Below are 21,971 nucleotides of genomic sequence, written 5' to 3'. Positions count from 1 at the left end.
CCACTTATTCTATATGTGTGCTAATTCAAAAACAAAATAAGTCTTAAAAAGTGTCTCCATACCATCATCTTTATTTTGTTTAAAAATACTTTGTAAAAAAATTAATTGAAAGCCTAATGACTACTAGAGTTTTAAATCACCTTCAGTGTTTAAGACTTGACCAAGTTAGCCAGTTCAAGAAATCATTTGTATAAAATTCCATTGTGTATATGTACCACATATCGATTCATCTACTGATCGATTCATCTACTGAGGGGCATCTGAGGGGTTGGTTCCATATTTTAGCTATGACAAATTGTGCTGCAATGAACATTGATGTGCTGGTGGCTTTAGTGTGTTTTTGTTTGTGGTCTTTTGGGTAGATGCCCAAAAATAGGGCTGCTGGGTCATAGGGGAGCTTTATGTTTAGCCTTCTGAGGAATCTCCATAGCACTTTACAGAGTGGCTGAACCAGCTTACATTCCCACCACCAATGAAGTAGGGTTCCCTTTTGGCCACATTCCCACCAACATTTATTATTGTTAGTTTTCTTGAAAAAGGACATTCTTACTGGGGTAAGGTGGAATCTCAATGTTGTTTTGATTTGCATTTCTTTTATGGCCAGTGATTTAGAGCACTTTTGCATATGTCTCTTGGCCATTCTCATTTCCTCATCAGAGAAGTCTCTATTTAAGTCTTTAGCCCACTTGTTGAGGGAGCTGTTGGTTCTTTGCGGTTTTGTTTTGGAGGAATTTAACTTTTTTAGTTCTGCATATATTTTAGATATGAGGCCTTTGTCCATTGTATGGCCGGCAAAAATCTTTTCCCAATTTGTGGGCTTTCTGTTTATCTTGCGAGCTATGTCCTTTGCCCTGCAAAAGCTCTGCAGTTTGATGCAGTCCCATTTATCCATCCTTTCCTTGATTTGTAGCATTTCTGGGTCTTTGTTAAGAAAGTTTCGTCCTGTGCCAAGGAGCCCAAGTGTTTCTCCTACTTCTTTTAGTGTTTTCAGGGTCTATCAGAAAGAATGACATTGCCCCATTCGTAAGGAAATGAAAGGACTTGGAAAAAAATTAGACTAAGTGAAGTGAGCCAGACCCAAAGAAAAATGGACTCTATGGTCTCCCTCATAGGGAATAATTAGCACAGGTTTAGGCTAGTCACAGCACAGGATCACAAGAGCCCAATAGCTATACCCTTAGGAACACATACGATGATGCTAAGTGAAATGAACTCCATGTTATGGAAATGATTGTTATATCAGTGTTGTAATCACTTTCAACATGCCATGTGAAACTGAAGCTTCTATTGTTGATGATCCTCTTGTATCCCCTTCCTGTGGTTGTACCCGCACTATCACTGTTTCTCATCTGAGTACACTGGATACTATATATACTGGTACTAGAACTAGGGAAGTGAAAGGGCATATCAAAATCGAGAGACAAAGGATAGAAAGACAAACAACTCCAAAAGCAATACTTGCAAAACCATTTGGCGTAAACCAACTGAACAATTCATGGGGAGAGAGGGAAAGGGCGAGAGGGAGGCTGAATGAAGGAGGAGGTAACAAACAGTACAAGAAATGTACCCAAGGCCTAACGTATGAAACTGTAACCTCTCTGTACATCACTTTGACAATAAATGAGGAAAAAAAGAAGAACAAAGTTGGATTAAGCTGAGTCCATTGCTTGCTCTCTGTGTGTGAAACCCTTAATAGTTACATGCCCATCATACTCAGTGCCAGGTTAAAAAGTGGCATAGAGCCACAAGGAATTTTATATCTATGAGATTTGGCAAAGTTACAGCACCACTTGGTGAGGTGCTGTAGCATGAAGCATATGTTCAATAAATATTTAAACAATGAAACAAAAGAATAAATGAATGACCTCCAATTGTTTTGTTGTTTTCTTAAATCTTAAAAAGCTTTGTGTTTCTCTTGCTGGTCACTTTTAGACTCTATGAAAAAAAAATCTAACAATACAAGAATATATTTTTATTTTTTTACAATTTATTTATAAATTAAACAAAAATTTTTTGACAAGGTGTTGTGCACAAGGGGTACAGTTACATAGTAGGGCAGTATGTACATTTCTTGTGCTATCTTACACCCTGTTTTTCTTTCCCTTCCTAGGTCAGGTAGACATACATACAATACACAATGTACCAAGAACATATACAGTAGCCACGTGGCCTACGCCAAAGGAAATTCGCCTAGGGCTTTAAATGTAATGTCGACAATAGACAATATGTCGACAATAGTCTTATATGAACGTACATACATAGCTTTTGAGCTATTGTGGTCCACTGAGAGGTCAATTTTTGACCTTTATATGTTGAGTAGTTACTTGGTTTTAGTTACATAATGTAGGGTCGCTGACCCAAACCTGTGGGAAATACCATTTGACAAGAGGTTTTTGGTTTCACAGACCTGGTCTCTACTGTCTCCCCCTCCCTACACCTTAACAGTCATATATCAGGGAGATCATGCCCCTTTGTTTTCAGTGTTCTAGGCTTGTCTTGCTCAACATTATTTGTTCAAGTTCTGACCATTTCCCTGCAAATACCAATATTTTATCATTTCTAATTGCTATGTAGTATTCCATTGTGTATAGGTACCACATTTTTTTGGATCCATTCATCTGGAGAGGGGCATCTGGGTTGTTTCCAAATTTTGGCTATTGTGAATTGTGCAGTGATAAACATGGATGTGCAGATGTCTTTTTGATATCCTGAGACCTGTTGTTCAGGATAGATGCCTAGGAGTGGTATGGCTGGGTCATAGGGTAGGTCTATGTTGAGCTTTTTGAGGAACCTCCATACTGTTCTCCAAAGTGGTTGTACTAATTTGCACTCCCACCAACAGTGGAGAAGGGTTTCTCTTTCCCCGCATCCCCTCCAGCATTTGTTGTTGCCTGAGTTCAGAGTATAGGCCATTCTAACTGGAGTGAGGTGGTATCTCAGGGTTGTTTTTATTTATTTGCATTTCCTTTACTGCCAGGGATGTTGAACATTTCCTCATATGTTTCTTTGCCATTTTTATCTCTTCTCTTGTGAAGTCTCTCTTTAGCTCCTTTGCCCATTTCCTAATTGGTTTACTGGGCTTGGAGGGACTTAGTTTTTTGAGTTCTCTGTAGATGACAGATATTAGGCCTTTGTCTGTTGCCGTGTTGGTAAAGATCCTTTCCCATATGATGGGCTGTCTTTCTAGTTTGGTGGCTATGTCCCTAGCTGTGCAGAAACTTTTTAATTTGTAGTAGTCCCATTTGTCGAGTCTCTCCCCTATCTGTTGTGCCCCTGGGACTCTATTTAGGAAGTTCCTTCCTGTGCCTATAAGTTCTAGTGTCTTTCCTACTCTGTCCTTCAGTAGTTTCAAGGATTCAGGTCTGATGTTGAGGTCCTTGATCCATTTTGAGTTGATCTTGGTGCATGGTGATAGGCTAGGGTCTACTTTGAATTTTCTGCATATGGCCGCCCGGTTTTCCCAACACCAGTAGTTGAAGAGGCTCTGTTAATTCCATTGTATGTCTTTAGATACTTTGTCGAATATCAGCTGACTGTAAGAGTGCAGTTTTATTTCTGGATCTTCAATTCTAATCCACTGGTCTTCAGGTCTGTTTTTATACCAATACCAGGCTGTTTTTGTTATCATGGCTCTATAGTAGAGCTTGAAGTCTGGTATTGTGATACCTCCTGCGCTGCTTTTTTTGCCTAGAATTGCTTTAGCTATTCTAGGTCTTTTGCTGTTCCATATGAATTTATGGGTTGCTTTCTCTATTTCAGTGAAGAATGTAGCTGGGATTTTGATGGGTATTGCATTGAATTTGTATAACAATTTGGGCAATATGGCCATTTTCACTATATTGATTCTGCCTACCCATGAGCATGGGAGGTCTTTCCATCTCCTTGTGTCTTCTTTGATTTCCCTTATTAGATTTTTATAGTTCTCATTAAATAGGTCTGTCACGTCCTTGGTTAGGTTGATCCCTAGGTACTTTATTCTTTTTTTTTTGGCTACTGGAATGGAATTATTTCCATAATTTCCTTTTCTGCTTGTACATTGCTGGTGTACAGAAAAGCTGCTGATTTTGGGGGTTGATTTTGTATCCTGCTACTTTGCCAAAATGGTTTATTAGGTGTAGGAGTTTGGGGACTGAGTTTTTTGGGTCCTTCAGATATAAGATCATGTCATCTGCGAATAGGGATAGCTTGATTTATTCCTTGCCAATATGGATCCCTTTGATGTCCTCCTCTTGCCTTATTGCTATGGCTAGGGATTCCAGCACTATGTTGAAAAGAAGTGGGGAGAGTGGGCATCCTTGTCTTGTTCCTGAGTTTAGGGGGAATGATTTTAGTTTCTCCCCATTTAATACGATGTTAGCAGTTGATCTGTTGTACATGGATTTTATTGTTTTGAGGAATGTTCCATTTATTCCTGTTTTCTCCAGAGCTTTTCATAAGTATGGATGTTGTATTTTGTCAAAGGCTTTTTGGGCATCGACTGAGATAATTCTTGATTTTAGTTCTGTTGATGTGGTGGATTACATTGATTGATTTACGGATGTTGAACCATCCTTGTGACTGTGGGATGAAGCCTACTTGGTCATGATCTATAATTTTCTTGATCAGTTTCTGGATCCTGTTAGCTAATATTTTATTGAGGAGCTTTGCGTCTGTGATCATTAGTGATATTGGTCTGTAGTTCTCTTTTTTTGTTGGGTCTTTGCCTGGTTTAGGGATGAGTATAATAGTAGCTTCATAGAATGAGTTTGGGATTTCTCCTTCTGTTTCTATTTCGCAGAAGAGTTTGAGGAGTATTGGTATTAGCTCCTCACTAAAGGTTTTATAGAATTCGTTGGTGAGCTGGGGATATGGCCTAGTGGCAAGAGTGCCTGCCTCATATACATGAGGCCCTGGGTTCAATTCCCCAGCACCACATATACAGAAAATGGCCAGCAGTGGCGCTGTGGCTCAAGTGGCAGAGTGCTAGCCTTGAGCAAAAAGAAGCCAGAGACAGTGCTCAGGCCCTGAGTCCAAGCCCCAGGACTGGCCAAAAAAAAAAAAAAAAAAAAAAAAAAAAGAATTCGTTGGTGAATCCGTCTGGGCCTGGGCTTTTCTTTGTTGGGAGGTTCTTGATTACCTCCTGTGTCTCTGTATGTTATTGGTTTATTTAGTTGACTTATTTCTTCTTGGTTCAGTTTGGGCAGTTTATATTTCTCAAAAAATTGATCCATTTCTGAAAATTATTGTTTTTTTGTGTTTAGAGGTTCTGGAAATAGTTCCTTATGATTGTTTGAATGTCGTGTGTATTTGTTGTAATTTTTCCGGTGGAGTCCCTGATTTTACGTATATGAGTCTCTTCTTTTTTTTGTAAGTCTTGCGAGGAGTCTGTCAATTTTATTTATTTTCTCGAAGAGCTAGCTTTTAGTCTTATTTATTTGTTGAATGGTCTTTCTATTTTCAATCAGATTTATCTCTTCTTTGATCTTTGTGATCTCTCTCCTCCTAGTCATTTTAGATTTGATCATTTCTTGTTTCTCCATTTGTTTAGAGCAGGTTATTCACCTGCTCTGCTTCCATTCTTTTAATGTGAGTGCTGAGGCAATGATCTTGCCCCTCAGTACTGCCTTAGCTGTATCCCATAGGTTTCTTTGTGATGTATTTTCATTGTTATTGTGGCTTATGAAATTGTTAATTTCATCTTTAATTTGGTCTGTGGCCCAAGTGTTAGATAACAGTGAGGAGTTTAGCCTCCAAGAGTGTGTATAGCCTCTGTGGCAACCGTTGTTATTGAGGGTTACCTTTATTCCACTGCAGTCAGATATAATACATGGAATGACGTCAATACTTTTGTAGTTGCTGAGGTTCTTTGTGTGGGCTATGACATGGTCTATTTTGGAGTATGATCCATGGGGTGCTGAGAAGAAGGTGTATTGGATCTCTGTAGGTAAAAGATTCTGTATAGATCTGTCAGATCCATTTGGGATATGGTGTTACTTAGGTCCTCAGTTCCCTTGCTAATCCTCTGGGTGTTGGATCTGTCTTGGAGAGAGTGGGGTATTAAAGTCACCACTATGATTGTGTTTGCGTCTATCTTGTTCTGTAGTTCTGTGAGAATTTGCTTGACATATGTAGGGCCTCTTTTGTTAGGTGAGTATACATTTATCACTGTGATGGCTTGATTCTGGATTTTTTCTTGTATTAAAATTCAGTGTCCTTCTTTGTCTTTTTGAGTTGATTTTAATGAGAAGTCCAGCTTGTCTGAGATCAGGATAGCTACTCCTGCCATTTTGGTAGGTGCGTTTGCTTGGAAGATCTTGCTCCATCCTTTCATTCGGAGCCTGTTTTTATCCCTTGCTGTAAGGTGGGTCTCTTGTAGACAACATATGGCAACTTTTTGCTCGCGGATCCACTCTGTCAGTCTGCTCTTCTTTATCGGAGAGTTTATACCATTTATATTCAAAGAGATCAAGGATAAGAATGTTTTTTCCCTTTCCATTTTCCTGTTAGGCTGTTTTTCCTTTCTTTTTTTTTCCTTGTCTTTAATGAGCTGTTCTTTCTGTTGGGCTCTGGCTATTATAGTTTCTTTCTGTTTCTGTCTGTGTGTCCTGTACGATTTCTGTTGGGTGGGATTCCCCTCTTAGAATTCCCTGTAAGGCTGGTTTTTTATTGACATACTCCTTTAGATCCTCTTTGCTATGGAAAGATCTGGTTTTTCCCTCAAATATGAACTCTAAAATCCCTGGGTATCTGATTCTAGGTTGGCAATTGTTGGCCTGTAGGACTTGGATTGTGTTCTTCCACTCTCTTCGTGCATGGTAGGTTTGTGTGGAAAGGTCTGCTGTTATTCGTATCCTTTTCCCATTGTAATAAATCTCTTTCTTTGCTTTGGCTGCATTCAATATTTGCTCTTTATTCTTGAGATTTGAAGTCTTGATTATTATATGCCTGGGAGAGGATTTTCTAGGGTCTGGTTTGCCAGGAGTCCTATAGGCTTCAGTTACCTGGGTGAGGGCCCTTGTGAGATTGGGGAATTTTTCTGCAATAATTTTATTGAAAATATGTTGAAGCCCTCTGCTTTGGTATTCGGCTCCTTCTTCTATTCCAATTATGTGCAAATTATATCTCTTGTCTTTGTCCACTAGCTCCTGGATTAGTCTGCCCTGGAGCTTTACCATTTCTTGGAGTGGGTAATTTTCTGGTCCTTATCGGCTGCATCCTCCTCCGAGAGAGATTCAGGATTCAATATGGTCAATTCTTTGTGCTGTGGATTCAAGTGTGGAGTTTATGGATGTCAGGGAGCTATTTATGGTTGCCAGATCAGCTCTGATCATGGAAATTTCTTCCTTTAAAGAGTTGTATTTTAAATCTATTCTTCCATGCATTTCGCTTCTCAGGATGTTAAGGTCTTCTTTAACAGAGGTTTGCACTCTATCCATTTTTGCTTCCATTTCTTTCTTGACTTTCTGGAGGTCCTTCGAGAGTTTCATTCTAAACTCCTGGAATTGTTCTCTGAATTCATTCCTGAGGCTTTTCATCATTTCTGCTATCATAGCCTCAGTTTTTTCTTTATTCTCCATCTCCTCTTCGGTAGTACTGCTTTTTGGAGCTGGCGAGTTGGCTTGCCCTTTGATGTAATTTGTAATATTTTTTTGTTATTTGCGCATCTGGAGATCTGTAGGTAGCTTCCTTGTGTTGGCTTTGTGCTGGTTCCCGCTGATCCATCAGTGGGAGACTTGTTTGTGACCTGGCTCTGGGTTTGAGTTTGGCTGTTGAACCTTACTGCCCCATAGGTGAGCATGACCATGTCGGTTGTTGCCGAGGTGGTCCCCCTCCCTGCGCTTGGGGGTCGGTAGGTTCTGTGTCTTTCTCTGCAGGATAGTGACTTGCTGCTGTGTTGTGCTGACCCTAGCGTGCCCCGGGTGGGGGTTTGCGGGTCACTGATTCAGCGTGGTGTGGAGGCTTTTCTCTTCTTTGGTTCTTTTTTCCACTCGATACCTTGGTCAGAGGAGCTCACCTCTCAGATTGAGATTTGCTGCTGAGCCCTATGCGGAGTGCGCCTACTGAGGGCGCTGCCGCTGGGGGGGCCCTGCCCACCTGTGCTGCCCGAGCCTATCAGAGCAGGTGCTGCCGTTGAGGGGCCCTGCCCACCTGTGTGGGGTACACCTATCAGGGCAGGTGTTGCAGCTTGCCTGCTTGTGCACTACCGCAGGGGTTTGGGCAGACGGTCCTCCTGCTGGAGAACTAGCACTCCGACCCACGCTGGCCCTCTGTGGGGCACATGCATGTGCACTCTAGTGCTTCCTTTGGGGATGTGTTGTCCCGAGTTGTTGGAGAGTGCTTGTGCCATCTCGCAAGCTTGCTGTGGGGGGCTGTATGGGTGGGCCCCGGTAGGATCAAGTGTCCGGGCGCGGGTTGGTGCCCACAGATTCTGCGCCTCCACTGTGAGGAAGGGGTGTGAGATTGGGCCCAGCTGTCCCTGCTGGGCTGGTATTGTACACCCAGAGCCTATGACTGTTGTTCAAAAAGACCGCGAGGACCAGGCACCTCAGGTGGGACTTCCAATGCCTACAAGTCCCCGGGCCCCTGCTGGGGAGGGGGCAGAGCCAGTGCGGCCAGGTTCTGGCTCCTCTGCTGGGGGTTTGGCGGGCGGGATGCCTTGGTGCTGCTCCTTTGTTCCCTCGGGGTAGGGAGGGGGAGGGAGGGAGCTCTAGCTTCTTTATAGGTTTTGGGTCTCTGCTAGAGCTGGTCTCCTGTTGGTGGGGGGGGGGGGTAATGGGGAACTTACTGGTCCTGGATTGTGTGTGTGTCCCATGTTGCTGTGGGCTTTTCGGGGCTGGGGGCTGGGGTGTGGCGATCGGTCGTTTGGTGGTGGCGGTCCTGGCTCTCCCCGTCTGCGCCGCCCAGTTCCCGGCTGCTCGGTCCCGCGCTCAGTCTTGTGCCGCTGCCCGGCCGTCTGTCTTGGTCGGTCTGCGCTCCATCTGGGGTCCGTGGAACTCCTGTTGTCTAGGCTCTGAACTCCTGGCGTGACTTTTCGGCTGTTACTTCTCTGGTGGCTGAAGGTCTGTGGCCCCGCTTGCCGGCACTGGGTCCCCTTTCCCAGCCTGGCCCTGTTTGGGCCAGGGTCGGCGGGTGGGGGGGTACCCCGGAGATTTTTCCAGTTCCATGCAGGTTAGAGGCTCTTCTTTTTTTGTTCTTTTTCATTTCCTGTGTTTCTCTGTTGCTTCTGGTTGTTGGGTTTTCTGGGTTCTTGATGGGGTGTTGGGTGTGGAGTTCCCAGCTCACTATTCTGTTGGAGTGAGTTGGGGTACCTCCCTACTGTGGTGGCGCCATCTTCCCTCCTTTCAAGAATATATTTTTAATTTCAGTTTTGCTAATAACTTTCTTTGAGGAAACTTTTCTTCAATTAGTAATGATAAAATATTATGTGGGCTATATATATATATGTATTTATTGCATGTATTGTATAGGCACTAAATTATCTTTTATGCAGGATTTTTTTACAAAGTTTAAAAGTATTTATTGCAGACATTTTCATATACAGTGTTAGTAAACTTGATTCCCCCCGCCCACCCCCCCCCAGGGAAGCCATGCGCCTGTCTTACAGAGATCAGTAACACCCTGGACACTTTCAAAGTAGTCTTTTTTTTAGTACCTGGGGATTCACTTTGGCTAGATTCTCTATTTTAACCCATGCTTCTTCTCACTCTTTCATCTTTAGCTTCTCTTTTAGCTTCTCTGCTTTGAACTGTTGAGTACAGTCATCGAAGAGCTTCTGGTTCATTTCCATGAAGAGTTTCAGGGCATTGTATATCAGGCCATGGATTGTCTTGTTCCAATGGGTCTTTGAGTTGCGGTACAAGAATGGAAACATGATGGGCAGGATCTTTGCTGCATTGTCGCTGATCAGACTCATGATGTACTCGTTGTTCCAGTAATACAGTGCTTGCTCTGCCACCTGGAAGTGCGGGCTGGAAACACATTTGGCTAACTGCCGGAAAAGGGGCTCCATGATCTTCACAAATTCTGACGGTTCAATTACATCTAAAATCTCTTCTAGTTCATTTAAGAACATTACTTCTTATGGACTGTGAGTCTTTGGCCAGTATTTGAGAAGTGCCATTACCACTGGCTCGGTGAGGGTGCTGTCCTTCTCTAAAAACTGCACGACACAGTACAACAGCTGGGGATGGTAGACACTCAGGGATTTCTCTTTGTGCAAAGGCAGTAACACCTTCAATAAGAAAATCTTGTGCTCTTCTTTGAGTGGTAAGGCAAATCCATTAATTATACTTCCCAATATTTCCAGTAATTCTGCTATGCCATTATCATGCTCTGTTTCATAAATAAACCTATAAAATATATTATTTATCTATTTTCGGATGTAAGCTCTCAGGCCTAAGAATTTTCCATAGATTCTGTGAAGGGTGGTTTTTAGAAAATCTCTCTCCCGAGGATCCTCGCTGTCAAAGAGCTCTAAAAGCTGCAATACAAACTTCTGATCAATATATTTCTTCACTATATTAGGCTGGAAATCTGGAGACTCTAAAAATCTTAAGAAAAATTCATAAACAAGCTGAAGATGAGGCCAAGCTGCTTCTAACGTTGGTTCATCTTCCTCTGGATCGAATTCTGCTCCCGTAGGATTGGAGGAGGGTGGCAAGGTTCGAAACATGTTAACTGCAAACATATGGACTACTTCCGGGTAAATGGGCTCTGTGATCACATTTCAATTATGGGTGATATATTCTACCATTTCACTTAAAGAAGCTCGTTTTACTTCCTTCCACTTCAGATCACTCAGTGGGTCAGAAACAAAGTCAAAGAGGACGCAACACTGACGTAACTGCTGGATAAAAAGCTTCTCTTGATCTCCAGGAGGAACATCTCGAATATGGAGAAGGGCCACGGGCTGGAAAGGCCCATTGGAGCTGGCCGCATCCACCACCATCCCACTGCCTGCCTTATTACATGTCAACATCTAGACTCCAGCGGGAAAGGCGATGCACTCCTTAAGGCAAGAAACCAGCCTCCATTTTAGTTTTATGCAGGATTTTTAATAAACCTAAATTAAAATCATTATGTTTAAAAAAAGAAGTCATTTTTATGTCATAGGGATACTGTTTTATATTGTTAGGATAGATTTAATTTGGTTCTGATATTTTGGTTTGGCTAGGAAAACTATTTAAAGACAGTTCTCCTTTCATGCCAAGCATGGCAACTTATGCCTGGAATCCAAGCTGCTTGGGAGCTGAAGATTAAGAAGATTGCAGTTAGAGGCCAACCCAAGAACTTCCTAAGACCTTATCTCCACCAGTAGCAGAATGCAATGGTCTACACCTGGCTGAGATTTTGAGAATTACAGGTTCATGTAGGCATGGGCAAAAAAAACACTCACAAAGCCCCATCTCAACAGTAGAATATATGCATGGTAGTACTTTTGATTATTTTTAATCAATTTACTTATTGTCAAAGTGATGTACAGAAGGGTTACCGTTTCATATGTAAGACAGTGAGTACATTTCTTATCAAACTTGTTACCTCCTCCCTCATTTTTCTTCCATCTTCCCTCCTGCACAACTCCCCCCCCCCAAGTTGTACAGTTGGTTTACAGCATATAGTTTAGTACATTTGATCATTACAACTACCTTGGTAAACATAAGTAACAGGATCACAATCTAGGTTGGCTGTGGTAAAAAGAAGGACGGCATCTCAAAAAAATAACCAAGGTGAAAAGAAGGACCCCATCTCAAAAAAAAAAAAAAAAAAGGTGAAAAGAAGGACCCCATTTCAAAAAAAAAAAGGTGAAAAGAAGGACCCCATCTCAAAAACAATAATAATAACCAAGGTGAAAAGAGCTGCAGCGGTAGAGCATCTGCCTAGCAAGAACAAAGCCCCATGTTCAAACTCTAATTCTACCACCACCAACAACAACAAAAAGGAAAAGCAGAAAGACTGTCAACATTTCCTAATTATATATATTTTTCCTAGTTAGAGTTCTTAGAATATTTAGGTATACCAATATTACTCCTAGGTTTGCACTTCAAAAAGAATCAATTCTCTAAGTAAATTTCCACTTAGAATTTAATATGGCTTCTGCTTGATGGTTTTTATCAACTGCAAAAATTAAAGTTGATAAAACTAGAAGGACTTTACTAAAATACTACACATGACTAACTCTGGAACACAAGACTTTCAAATTGTTTATCTACTATCTTCAACTTCATAGTTTTCTAGCTCAACCAACTGTTGTTACTCAACTAAGTTTTAAATGCCTCTATTAAGGCCTTCATACAAAGGCAATGACTTGACTTTAAAACATTCCATTTAAGGGCACCATTGCAAGCTCCTCTCTGCTGACCTTGTCTGATTGGTATGTGGTACTGCTGGCATTTCTGCATTGCTAGAGCTCTAAAGGTAGATCCTATGTTGCTTTTCAGAAAGTGATGCCCAAAGACAGACGGTGGCATTGTAAAAGTCTTTTTTCCACCTATTCATTCTGTGGCACTGGCAGCACATTTTATTTATAACCACTAGAGCTCCAACTTTGACTTTATTCACTTGAATACCCTCTGCCACTTCTTTGAATTCAACCTCCTTCAACACAAAGGTCCAGACCCTATCACAAAATCTGTATGTACATAGAAAGCCTCTGAAATTGATTCTGCTCTCAACTGCCTGTGTCAATGCTGAATTTATACTCTTATCAAACTCAAGTAGAGCTTGAAGGGCAAGTCTGGGTGATTTGCCATGGATCTAGGTCGGAGAGTCACTGGTTAATAATACCAGTGGGCATCTGCAACAGGAAAGAAGTTACACAGGACTGAAAGAAAATAAAGAAACTTGGTTCTCATTTTCATGGAAATCAAGATGGACACAATGTATTCCTTGTGAATATGCAACAGTAAAACTATGAGCAGAAGTACCCATCTTAATCAAGTGCCAGGGGCTCACACCTATAATGCTAGCTACTGAGGAAACAGATCTGAGGATGGAGGAGGGAAGCTAGCCCAGGCATAAAAATACCATGAGGCTTTTGTCTCCAATTAACAATTAGAAAAAAAGCTGGAACTGGAGGCCTGGTTCAAGTGCAAGCCGTCTAGTGCTAGCTAAGCCAAAGCTAGAGGCCTTAAATTCAAGCCCCAGTAATGGCAAAAAATAAAATACTACGTCTTTACTATTTGCATTAGGATAACAACACAAAATGTAATGCCTCAATTGCTTCCATTGTCAGAATGTTCACTCGTGACTAAGCAATAATTTGCAGGGATTTTTGACATCAAAACTTTTAGAGATGATCCTCTCATTCTGTCCATATTGTTTATTCTTGCCTCTGACTAAACCCACAAGATATTACTAACAGAAAGCCTCAGGTACATCAATGCCCTAGGAACTGGAGAATCATATCTAAGAAGCCTGGACTCAACACTTTGGTCTTCCCATTGGAGATAGAACCCTCTATGAACCTTGTCTTTATTGAAAATTATATTTTGTTTATTGTAGACTTTTCTTGCATTATTTTAAATACTCCATTAGAACACTGTCTACCTTGACTACAGAATTGGGGGGGGGGGTCCCCTCAAGTACTGTGCTCATGTTAAGTGCCTCACTTGCCCATTCCAGTCTTGTCCCTGCTTTAAGTCCTGTGAGACAGGGGATCATAGATCACTACTTGTCAAAGTAGCCATGCATCATGGACCTTTGTCTCCTGTCCAGGCTGAGTGAGTCTCTATCTATCCTTCTAACCCTCTTCTATTAGCTTATTCTCATCCCCAGGGGTTGAAGCTGCCTGAGGGCAGGCACCAGGAGTTTCTTAAATAACAGAAACACAGAAGTAATAGGGAGTGAAGTCAGATAATACAAGAAAGTCATCATATCACAATTATATCAATAAGTGTATTCTCAAGTTTGAAGGCTAAAACAAATTACAAATTCCCTAGGAACATGTAGGAAATGCACTAAGAGAAGATATTGTCTGGAAGGAAATTGATGTAAACCCCCCCCCACACCCCAAAAAAACAACAACTGGTGATGAGTAAATAAATAGGAAACAATGTCTCAGGTATTCAGATTGGAGAGTGCCACTGTGGGGAGAGAAAACATAGGCAAAGAGGCATGACACAGCTGTAAGAGTCCCAGTCTAATAAACTTTAGTGATCATGAAAACAGAAAGAAGAGTCAAGGTCTAAAAGCAGTTGAACTACAGGTGTGATGGGACATGTTAGGACTGAATCTCCCAAAGAAGCAGTTTCAAGAGAATGGTGGTTGACAGGTAGGATCAAGTGAGATTTTCTAAAGGAACCTAGAACATGCCTGAGTCTAGACTGAAGCACATCCTAAAAGGTATTGAAGTAGAGACGTAGCAAAGGGGCAGGGGAGGTGGGGGATGATTAGAAAGAAGGTAAATAGAAAGGGAAGCCTGGTGTTTTGTCCAATGCTACTTTGAGAGCTTAGCCAAATTTACTAGCTAGTAATGTATATGAAATATCTTATCCCTAGATATAATAAGCTCCACAATACATAAAAATATGCCTTACATATCCCTCTTCCATCCAACAGCCAGTGGCAGCTCTTGGGCACTGCATGGAAGAGGATAGATAGCCCAAGCTGGCTGTTCTTGGGCCCCCTATGTATTAATAAAAGTATGCTCTTCCTTTGACTTTTGGAATCATTTACAGCATTCCTCATCATACAGGCAATTTTACCAGCTCTTTCAATCAAAATAAAATTGCTTCTGTGAGGGATAGTATAATTGTAAACATGAAAATTATAATTCAGTAGCTCCTTTCTCTGTAAATTAGTAATAATCTGCTGTGCTAACATCACAAACTATCATATTTACTTTTAGTTCAACTTTTGTACAACAAGATATATGTTGGAGGAAACTATAAATCAAAAGTTAATTATTCTTCCTAATGTATACTTTTATCATGTCTATCAACTAAAATAATGAGGTAAAAATTATAAAACATTTCATCTATTTTTAAGTGCATTAATGTCTACTAAATCTGCTCATAAAGTGAGCTTTGTATGACTCATAATGTTTTGTGGGTTTTTTATTGACTCTTGATTCCTACAAGCTATATAATAGTTTAGTTTAGTAATATTCTTGTGGCTATGGGAAAGAATGGTAGGGATAGCTTTATATCACATAGTTTCCTAAGCTAGCAGATTAATTTCAAAATTTATGTTTACATCAGCATCTTTAGTAATGTCTTGTCATAAAGTTAATGAATGAAAACTATTAGAAACATATTCTCTACATAGTAGTCATTTCAATATGACCTTATTGTGGGAATTATTAGAGATTGAAACACTCAATATAAATGCTTCAGGAAATTTATTTAATGAGAACAAAATGAACATAACCCTCACAAGGTGGTTTTGCTGAATGAGAAATCCCTTTAAGAGAATTAAGCAAGCGTTAAATCCTGCCATATTCTCTGCTATCAAAAGATGGCAACAGAAACATTATAATAAACTTCACAGGTTATTGTCAAAAGAGTATGGGTTATAGGTACTGCGTGTTTCAATGTTTCAGCAAATCCTCAGACCTCAGCTTGCTCAGCTCCATAGCAATTAGACAATATGCTTCTCCATGTCTATGAGCAATTCCAGATAGGCTGAGAGATTCCACATTCTACTTCCAAGTCCTTGTGCTTCTGACCGAATAAAGTGAAAATTTGAGGCTGATCTAACCCATAGGAGATGAGCCAAAAGAAATTGGGAACCTCGTGCCCCAAAGAGAGACAGGAGACACTACCACTCCAAATTCAACTCTTGTCCCACTGTATGCAGCAAGAATATACTTGCCCATATCTGCACCTTTAGGGGAGAGAGAGAGAGAGAGAGAGAGAGAGAGAGAGAGAGAGAGAGAGAGACCAGAAATATACATTTGAATATAACTCCTACCTTGTAATTTGCTAGCAAAAGCTAAATACATGAATTGCTTCAGGAAAAAAAAAAAGCACCTTAAAAATCCTGCTTCTGATCAAGACAGAATCACAGGAGTAGGTTTACCTCCCACGTAAAACAAATAAAAATAAAAAAGGTATGCTCTGATGATTTACAGAACCCTGGACACCCATTAGGAAGGAGCGGTGGCCTGTGAGGGGTGGAAAAGGAATTGAGCTCTACAGTTTTCCAGCATGAGAGAACACATAGCAAGTCAGAGGGAAAAAGGATAATAGCCTCCCCCCTCAACAAATGGGCTAAAGACCTAAAAAGAGACTTCTCTGAAGAGAAAATAAGAATGGCCAAGAGACACATGAAGTGCTCTACAAATGTGGACTACATGGGAAAAAGCAAAAGCACATCATTAAAAAGCAGCAGAAAGCAAGTGGAAGAGAGAACATGGTGGGCACAGATTAGTGCTCAAAATACTATTAACATTAATAATCATACACAGGGAATTCCAGGTTCTTTTTTTATTCATTAAACATGAAGCTTCCAACAATGTAGGGCCCAGACAGACAGGGAAGGGCTACTGAGCCACTAGAATTTGGAGCATTTAATCGTGTGTGTGTGTGTGTGTGTGTGTGTGTGTGTATCCTGGGGCCTGAAATCATGCCCTGGCTCTGTTCCTGAGTTTTTTGTGCTAAAGGGTAGCAAAGGCTACCCAGCATTTTTGGAGATACGAGTCTCATGGACTTTTCTGCTTGAGCTGGCTTCAAACTGTGATCTCCAGAATCTCAGTTTTTTGATTAGCTAGGACTATAGGAAAAAAAAAAAAAAGAAGAAGAAGAAGAAGTGCTCTACATCACTGGCCATAAAAGAAATGTAAATCAAATCAAAACAACATTGAGATTCCACCTCACCCCAGTAAGAATGTTTGTTATCAGGAAAACTAATAATAACAAATGCTGGAGGGAATGTGGCCAAAAGGGAACCCTACTACATTGGTTGTGGGAGTGTAAACTTGTTCAACCACTCTGGAAAGTGGTATGGAGGTTCCTCAGAAGGATAAATATAGAGCTCCCCTACAACCCAGCAGCCCCACTTTTGGGCATCAACCCAAAAAAATACAAGCAAGACCACACTAAAGCCACCAGCACAACAATGTTCATCACAGCACAATTTATCATAGCTAAAACATGGAACCAACCCAGATGCCCCTCAGTGGACAAATGGATCAGGAAAATGTGGTATGTATACACAATGGAATTCTATCAGAAAGTATGACACTGCTTCATTCATAAGGAAATGGAAGGAGTTGGAAAAAAACCATACTAAGTGAAGTGAGCCAGAGCCAAAGAAATATGGACTCTATGGTTTCCCTCATAGGGATAGTCATAGCAGAAGATCACAATAGCTCAATAGCTATGCCCATATGAACACACAAGTTGATGCTAAGTGAAATGAGCTCCAAGTTATGGAAACAAGTCCTTGTTGTAGTTATTTTCAACATGCCATGTGAAACCGTACCCCTTTTTTTTTTTTAATTTTCTCTCATATTCCTTTCCTGTGGATTTACCCCTACTATCACTGTAACTGATCTTAGTACCCTGGATACTGTAGATATGTGTATTAGAACTAGGGAAGGGTAAAGGAATACCAAAATCAAGAGACCAGGGATAAAAAGACAAACCACTACAACAGCAATACTTACAAAACCATTTGGTGTAAACCAACTATACAACTCATGGGGGAGAGAGGTAAAGGGGGAGAGGGGAGGTGGGGGGAAAATGAGGGAGGAGGAAACAAGTTGGATAAGAAATGTACTTGCCTTACATATGAAACTGTAACCCCTCTGTACTTCACAAAAAATACTTTGACAATAAAGAAGAAAAAAAAGCATAGCCTTTTCAACAAGCATGGCTGGCCTCAATTCAAAATCCATGTGGAAAAAATGGGCTCCTATCAGTACCTCAGACAATGCACAAAACTTAACTTTAAAAAAATGAATACACACCTAAATGTGATGACTAGTTTATAAAACTTGTAGATACAAACAATGGAGAAAATCTTTGCCATTATGATGACTTTGGGATGGGTGAATCTCAATGTAATTATTCTGAGTGGAAAAAGAAGCCAGGCCCCCCCCAAAAAGTTACTTGGATTGTATAACTATAGAGAATACAAACTAGTTTGCAGTGAATGAAAACAAAACATGTACAAGAGGCTGAAAACAGGAAGTAGAGAATTACAAAGAGATAGGAGAAAAATTACAATGGTGCAGAATATGCTACTTACCTTGACTACAATGATGGTTTGGGCAAGTGTGCACCTTTATCCAAAGGATAGGTTTCACAGGTGAATATCTATCTCCATATATTTCAAACCTTACAATGTTTTTGTAGTTGATTGTGTGTGATTATGGTTCAATAAAGCTGAGAGAGAGAGAGAGAGAGAGAGAGAGAGAGAGAGAGAGAATAGCCAAACAGAGCCCAGTTACAGTCAAAATCTGGCCTGCTGGTTATTAGTTATCCAGTTCTATATTGTATGACATCTGGAATCACTTTCTTTGAAATTTCTCCAAGATTACAACTAGCATTCCTTTTCCATAGATAGTAGATATAACCACAGAAAAGCATTCTATAACATATCAAATATTTACAGTTGAGAGCATGAATGTGCAGACTGTGTGTATTAGCATATATAATTACTGCATATTTATAATGCTTCTGTTACCAGTCATAAAATAGACTGTCCATTTTCAACCATGCTCGTCATTTGCGAAAACCTGTAGTTTCTCAGAGCTCAAGAAAGAAACAGGGGGAGAAAGCATAAACCTAATTTTAGCTATACATTCCAAGATAATTAAATCATGAGGTCAGGTGTTACAGGACTATCTATGACACAGAAGATAGTCTAAGAAGGCTTCCCTTTCTCACTTAAGACTAGTGCATAGGAACACTAAAATATTTACAAATTACATTATCATGCACACAATGATGGGTGTGGGTTTTGCTTACTCTATACTCACACTGTCCCTTGTTCAAAGTGCTTTGATGTGTGTACCTCATCTACATAAACATACATGCATACAAACACAGCCACATTATAACACGTAACTTGCTGTTCCCCCAATCCTGTTTGCACACATTATCATGATATATCTAAGCTCTACATAAGTACTTAATCCATACCATAGAAGAGACAGGCATAGTTTCTGATTTTACTTGTATAAGTTTGTGGAAATTTGGGTATATCACACACTGCTCATGAACATTTTTTTTTCCAGGTTTAAATGAAACTGCTGTAAGAACTTAGAAACAAAGGCAAAAGGTTGTCTGGTAACCAAATTGTCACTCCTCTCCCCACCAGGGTCAGTTTTCACATGCCATCAGATAAAGCTACCCAGTGATGGAGTTGATATAACCCAGCTCTGCAGGGTAAAATGAGTACAACGTATTTCATGGCAGAAAAGGGGTCTGAGGAATGTCACTTGTCTTCTGTCAAAACAATACAAAAAAGAGATCCATTGTTGATTGGTCACCCCGATCTTAATGTAGGTAGAGTCCCATAAAACCTCATTCAGGAATGCTGTCGATTTGTGCAAACAAGAACTGCTCATCAGCTACAGGATTTCTTTTTTTTTCCTTCTTTAAACTGTGGTTTAAATCCTAGACACTGAACAATTTTCATAGCTCAAATTACAGGTAGAAGATGTGTCCCCTTGATCTTGTTTGTAGAAGGCCAGACAAGCTCCTAATAAGAAAGGTAAATAACACCTCCCCACAATTGTGTACAACCTCTTGAGCAACTGCCATTAATTAATAGTGATCAACAAGTGCTCTGATTTTATTTCTGAACACTTCATTTGATAGGTGACCCTTGTATCATTTCGATCAGCACCTTTAGACAAGGCCGTTCTCTTGGAAAGTTCACATTGAAGAAAACTGATCCAAGGATATTTGTGTGGCTAAGGCAAGTTTGGAGATCTTTCTAGTTGAGCTTTCCTCTACAAATTGTTTTGTGGGGTAGATTCCCTCCTTTGTTCTTAAGGGAGGGAATATATGTTTAATATATGTTTTAAAATACAGTACTGAATTAAAACTTATATGGCACAAGTAGAATATTTACTTGAAAACATAATCAGACCTCCTGGATGCCAAATGGAATAAAAATGATGAATAATTCAGGTGAATCTCAAAACCAGAGGCTTTCCCTAACAATGTGAGAAAATATAATTGCAGTAAACATTTCTGTTTCTAAAATGGTGGCAGGTATTTAATGAATGCTCTAGTAAAGAAACTATGTCTTGACTCTTGAAATAAATAAAACAGCCAGTATTTATTTACCACTCATTAGGTGCTTCTCTAAACTTTCTTTGCATTTTAACTCATTTGATTCTCAAAGCAATGCTAGGAGATGACACAACTATTGACCACCCATCCCCCCTCTTTATAATAGATGAACAATCTCAAGTTGATAACAGTTGGGAAACTTGTCCTTCATACAGCTAATAAATGACAAACATAATTTGACCTGGCTTTTCTGATTCCAAAATCAAAGTGCTTAACTACCATATCCTCTGGCCCCTTGAACCTATAGGTCATAATCTTACTCACCAGGACTCTGACCCCCATTAATTGACTACATGGGAGTAACAGCTGCGTGCATGTGGGCAATCCATCCTCCTCTAACCTGTTTTCCTGTTCTGACACTTATTCCACCACCCATCCCTATGCTTTAATATTACGGAAAATCTTTTAAAAAGGGAAACAGGTAGTTACCAGTGTCTAGTTAAACAGTGTCTAGGTTAAACAGGGCTTCTAAGAGCACATTTTGATAAAGAGTCTTTGAGAAAAAGTACAACTTCTAAGGATGAGAGGCAGCAGCCCCAGAGGTGAGACAAGAAAATGAGAAAGACCAGTCTAATCTGATATGTGTTTAGCCCAACTCAAGTTTACTGATCTACTGACAGAAATTCAAGTTCTACATGCCTTCACCCAACCTAGAACCAATTTAACATGATGGTATGCTCTCCCAAAGCACTGAGAGTGAAAAAGGGTTCTTCAAGAGTATACTAGAGGGGCTGGGGATATGGCCTAGCGGCAAGAGTGCCTGCCTCGGATACACGAGGCCCTAGGTTCGATTCCCCAGCACCACATATACAGAAAACGGCCAGAAGTGGCACTGTGGCTCAAGTGGCAGAGTGCTAGCCTTGAGCGGGAAGAAGCCAGGGACAGTGCTCAGGCCCTGAGTCCAAGGCCCAGGACTGGCAAAAAAAAAAAAAAAAAAAAAAAGAGTATACTAGAGCTGGAAGTCTGGGAGAAAAAAAAAAAGAGAATACTGTCTATCAGTAAATTACATCAAGGAAGTAATTTATCATGATTGTCTCTGTGGGGTCGTTGAATTTTGAAACAAGAATATTGGCAATTTGTCAATGCCTATCTAGATCAGCTTAACTAAAAAGACATTTGAAACTGTAAGTTGAACTGTTGAATTAAAAAAAAAAAAAAGATTGATCTTTCTTGTGTACCAGTAGTGAGGCTTGAACTCAAGGCCTCACACTCTGCTTTAGCTTTATCCACTTAAAGATTGCACACTTCCATTTAAGCCACACCTCCACTACAGCCTCTTGCTGGTTTACTGTAGACAATGTTTCTCAGGTTTGCCTGCTTGGGCTGGCTTTGAACCAAGATCCTCAGATCTAAGCCTCCTAAATAGCTAGAATTACAAGTGTAAGTAAGCCACCAGTGGCTGGCAAAACTGTTGATCTTTATGGATAAAAGTTTCTGACTACTTTATGGCCCCCATAAGCAGGCTGGAGTTGCAATCCTAGTATCAGACAAAATTGACTTCAAAATTGACTTTAAAAAAAGGTAAGAAGAGACAAAGAAGGTTACTACATACTAGTAAAGGGATCTCTCCTACAGGAAGATATAACCATTATAAATATCTACACACCAAATGCAGGAGCACCCAACTTCATCAAATAAACACTACTGACTCTAAAAACACTCATAGACCCAAACACATTGATAGTTGGGGACTTTAACACTCCACTATCACCTCTGGACAGATCAACACGCCAAAAACTGAACAAA

The 21,971-nt window shown here is 40.4% G+C and overlaps 1 pseudogene; it reads right to left on the bottom strand.

Annotated features, from left to right (window-relative positions):
• Positions 1-9,471: 9,471 nt before the first annotated feature.
• On the bottom strand, positions 9,472-10,917 carry LOC125355439 (annotated as a pseudogene).
• Between the last annotated feature and the right edge of the window lie 11,054 nt (positions 10,918-21,971).

The sequence above is a fragment of the Perognathus longimembris genome, chromosome 1 (genome assembly GCF_023159225.1).
Source record: "Perognathus longimembris pacificus isolate PPM17 chromosome 1, ASM2315922v1, whole genome shotgun sequence".
NCBI classification, from domain to species: domain Eukaryota; kingdom Metazoa; phylum Chordata; class Mammalia; order Rodentia; family Heteromyidae; genus Perognathus; species Perognathus longimembris.
Note: the sequence above shows the minus strand (reverse complement) of the source record. Positions and strands in the feature narration are given on the sequence as shown.